The sequence below is a fragment of the Podarcis liolepis genome, assembly GCF_965112155.1.
Source record: "Podarcis liolepis genome assembly, chromosome: 6".
NCBI lineage: Eukaryota > Metazoa > Chordata > Lepidosauria > Squamata > Lacertidae > Podarcis > Podarcis liolepis.
In genome coordinates, this window is record NC_139559.1 from 61,182,469 (window position 1) to 61,187,198 (window position 4,730).

At 41.2% G+C, this 4,730-nt stretch overlaps 1 protein-coding gene across 7 annotated transcripts in view; it reads right to left on the reverse strand.

The window, feature by feature from the left end:
- The window catches only part of DOCK7 (dedicator of cytokinesis 7), a 117,599-nt gene extending 112,993 nt beyond the window's left edge, over positions 1 to 4,606 (reverse strand). For all 7 annotated transcript variants that reach the window (XM_083510212.1, XM_083510211.1, XM_083510210.1 and 4 more), the window contains exons 1-2: positions 4,492 to 4,606; positions 4,081 to 4,153 (exon numbers count right to left, since the gene is read on the reverse strand). The gene's annotated coding sequence lies outside the window, so the exon portion shown is untranslated. The remainder of the gene's footprint in view (positions 1 to 4,080; positions 4,154 to 4,491) is intronic.
- Positions 4,607 to 4,730: the final 124 nt, after the last annotated feature.

Genomic DNA, 4,730 nt, shown 5'->3' on the forward strand with positions numbered 1-4,730 from the left:
ACAAATCTTGTGTCTCTAGTGCTGACAGGCAGCATTTCTGAGAGCCATAAAGTCCCACATACTTGCCCCACTGTGATTCCCCAGCTACATTCAACCTGCTTTCTAACCATACTCTCTTCCTTATAAAACCTGCTTATCTGCATATGTTTAATTATTTACAGAATTCTTATCTACTATAGCATCAAGTTAATTAGTCCTAAATAATTATTGTTCTGCATTGCTCAAAAAAGGCTGCTATTAGAGCATTTGTCATGTAGGCCCTGTATCACCCAGACTCCTCTTTTTGCTTTATCACTGCATCACTCAGGTACTCTTTTGCATTTCCTCTTAAAGACAATATTTACATAATGGGGGCATATGACAATTAACCTACCGTATTTTTTAATGTATTGGACAAGGTTTTTTACTCAAAAATCATGTCAAAAAAGGGGGTCATCCAATACACAGATGGTGGCATGGGGTGGGGGAGAAGCGGGGGGCTGCCAGCCATGTGGTTGGCGGGAGTGCAGCTTCCCCCGATGCTGCAGCGAGCGGGGAGCGATCTGGGGGGTGTTCCCTGTGCACAGCTGTGTGGAAGGGAGAAGCTGTATGCTGCCAGCCAGCTCATTGGCAGGAATGCAACTTCCCCGGATGCCGCTGCTCTAGGGGGGCACTCCCTGGGTTTTTTCCCGCATGCGCCAGCATCAGGGGAGGTTGCACTCCTGCCCACCGGATGGCTGGCAGAAGCACAAATTCCCCCAATGTCGCTGCGTGCGGGGAAACGATCTAGGGAATGTTTCCTGTCCACAGCTGCCTGGGGAGAGAGGCTCAACAACTTTGGGCCATCTCCCCTAATTTTCTTAAATTTTTATCCCCCAAAATAGGGGGGAGTCTTATACATGGGGGCATCCTATAGACGGAAAAATATGAGATATTATGTGGTGTCTCTGGCAGGAAACCTGTGGGCCTTCAGATGTTGCTGGACTCCAGTTCCCATTATCCCTGAGCACTGGCCATACAGACTGAGGCTGATGGGAGCTGGGAGTCGCACAAATAGGGTGGATTAGAAAACTACATATCTCAGTTGGCAAAGCCCAGGATAAAGAGATGCATATTCTCCATTTGATGGAAAACTATATAATGAAGAAGATGCCAGGCACACCTCTGGGTGGGTGGGAGAATTAATCCTCCTCAATGGAGAGGGAGAGAGGATCAAGGGAAAGCACATGTATACACGAATGCTATTTATTAATTTCATTTAAATACTGCTTTATAGAACTTTTCTGAAGTAAGAGCTTCATTGGCTTCCAGCAACTTCCTATTTGGCTCCGCAGAATTCTAGACAAAACTGTGACTTAGTATTGCTCCTTTTGTTTTCCCATTTCCTCATGTACAGGAAGCTTCTAAACAATTGACTTCTGGCCATTAGCTTCCTATGAGGTTAGTTGTTAATATGAACGTTTATTATATCTGTCACTATCTGGAAATTGAGGAAATGGCTTGCAGCTAATGATCTACGCTTTGGGAGAGACAGAATTTAATATCAAGGTGTGTGTATTTCTTTGTGCATGTGTATGCAGGTGCATGCATGTATATGCTTATTAAATACAGGGAGCACTGCTAGGACATCTAGTTATAGGACCAGCCCAAGACATTTTGACACCTGAGGCGAACCACAAAATGGTGCCTCCACACCAAGGAAGAAAATCTATATTGGGAACAAGGGAGAGAGGAGACCAGTAGCTCCTCCTATTTGCCAAGAGGGTGCTGCAGAGATGCCACTGCAAGGGGCTGCTGAGATGGCAGATCCAGCCTCCAAGGAGTGCACAACAGCTCTTGCCACCACCACGGCAGCAGGTGATGCATTCCTTGGAGGCCGGATCTGCTGCCCCTGTGGTTCCTGCCACCTGAGGTGGTAGCCCCACCTTGCCTCATGAATGGGCCGTCTCTGCCAAATTATAAAACTGTGAATACTGTAGGGCAGAAATGGGAAACTTTTGTCCATCCAGAAGTTATTAGACTCAAACTCACATCAGCCGCAGCCAGCATGGTTAATGGTCAGGGTGAATGAGAGTTGCAGTCCAACAGATGGAGGGCCCATGTTTCCCACCCCGCTTTGTAGTGAAGACTGAGTTTCAAATTAAAAGGGAGAATTAGACCGCAGATAGATGTGAAACATTACGCAAGTATTTATTCAGCTGACGAAAACGACCTGAAAGCAAGTAGTAGCTGTATACTGATATAGCAAAATATCTATGTGAATTCTTAAAATGTTTGCATAATCAGACACTCATCAAAAAGTTCTGTTGTAAAAGGAAGGCAAAAATGACTGCATTTAGATGCAGATAGCACTAAGTGCAGCACTGTGAATAGAAATGAATATATGTCAACAAGGAACATTAAATTAGTGCAATCACTGAATGGGCCACTGACCCTATTTCACTGGAAGAATTTATCCTTTTTAACAGAGTTCCAAAGAACACAATTACATACGTGAATTTGTTCTTTTTGCATTTTAAATGTTTACTGCATTAGTTTATATGTACTATATGTCTTAACGTGGGGTGAAGAACCCTTTTCGGTCTCACACTTCATCATCGATAATCATTTGGGGGCCACATGACAAACTTAGCTGAGAATGAAGGTCACAAGCACGCTGACTTTAAAGACTTTGACTCTTCACAGTAAGAATATAGCTCTTAAAAAACTTGCAAGTTAACACTTTCCTTAATCATTCACTTTCCTTATAATTCAGTTACTTCTTTTATCACAAATCTTGGTCTGCTGATGAGCTACTCCAGCATTTATTTGGCCTTGGTATTTCAATAGTGGACCGGTTATGGTTATCATTACATTTCTATCCTGCAAGTTGAAGGTCTTCAGTCAAGGTGTTTTTTTGGCTATTTCATTGTCATGAGCGATGTTATTTTTGGAAAGGAGGAATTGTTACAAAGTATATAGTTATTTATGTTAACTTTTAAACCAATGGTTACAAAGTAAATGACTGTGCAGTGACTGTAATTGGAGACAAAACAACCTGACTTTGCATTTGCAGGATATTTACCTCTTTCCAAAATTGTGAGTTTCAGTTTCAAAACACAAAAGTGTTCTATAATCAAAACAAAGAAAAAGCCAGTTCTGCAATAGAAGTCTCCCTATGTTAAGTGGAAATGAGAAAGAAATTCCAAAGGTAGCTATTTTAGCTTAAAAGCAGTGAGCAAGCACAAGTGTATCTTTAAATAAGATACACATAGTGCAAAGGTATAATAAAATTTTGGATAAAGATGCCATTAGAAGAATTATAATTAAAATACAGTGCATATTGTAGTAAGGCATTCATATTATTGTGAAGTGGGAAACCTGGCCAAATTGAAATTAAAATTATGTGGGTGCCATGCCTGACTTAGGTTTTTAAAATAATACAGGCAAATGTGGCTTTTATTTGGTTTTATCTTTCAATTAGTACATTGGTTTTCAACTTTTTCTGACCCACTATCAACACATTTCTTGATCTGGAGGCCCATTTCTTGATTCCCCCCCCCCTTTACCATTCATTTGTTAGGTGGTAGTGCTGCTTGAGATCCACCTTACATCATGGCCTGGCAGTGGCTTCTGACCCAGATGAAGACCCATGAACTACTAGTATACACACGCCTGTTTTGCTTTCTGTAACTTACCTTTCTCTCTCAGAAACTTTAAATAAAACAAGCATTCCATTGCTTGGGAGGATCTACATTATGCAAATTATCCACATAGGACCTTACATTAAGAGGGCCATCTGCTGGCGACTAGTTATATCTGCTAAATAGTATCAAGTCCAAATTGTGCCTGAGTCCAAGGCTACTTGGGTCAGTGTAGGTGTAGGACAACTATAAGAAAAGCAAACCTTTCTGTGTGGGTCTTTTCTGATAATATTTTACTTTTATTTTATCATTTTAAAAGTAATTTGTACATTATAATGGTTTTTAATGTATGTGTATGAAATACACCTTAGAGTTGATTGGAGGTTATGTTTTATCTATTTCTACATACTGTACATACATATTTATACATACATTCGTACAGAGCCATTTTTCTAGAAAAAGAGGTGCTGGAACTCACCATGAATGCTTCCCTCATTCTCTTAGAATGGCAATGGTGCCCACCTGAGAGGTGCCGGAACTGAAAAAAAGCCCTGCATACATAAAATATGAAAATGCACTTAATTTTAATACTTAACAGTCACAATGTATTCCTATTTAGAAAATGGATATACTGTATGTTAAGCTGGTAGTTGTTTGCACGGAGAGATAGGCCTACACAACGTTTGCCTGGCTACAGCTTAATCCTCATATAACTTACGGGCTGAAGCAAGCACTCTATGGCTAGTTGCAAAGTATTTTTAGTGTTGTCATTTGCTCTATTAGGAAAATACGCGGTCAAGTTAGAAGGAGCAGAATTTATTTTGTACAGTATTCAGGGGGCACAGAGTGGCTGGGGAACCCAGCCAGATGGGCGGGGTATAAATATTACCATTACCATTATTCATTATCATTATTATTGGCCAAAGAAGAAAATTCTAGGAAACTGAGGTGTCCAACGGTCTCGTTTTCTCTGGGTCTGAACTACCAAAGTTCTTCAAACTTCGGAGACTACATCTCCCAGAGCGCACTTCTTTCTCAGCGCAGGGGCACCCTCTTACGCCACTGGAGCAGTGCATTCTGGGACTTGTAGTGTCTGGGCAGCTAGCAAATAAGAAGAGTCGCAGTTTT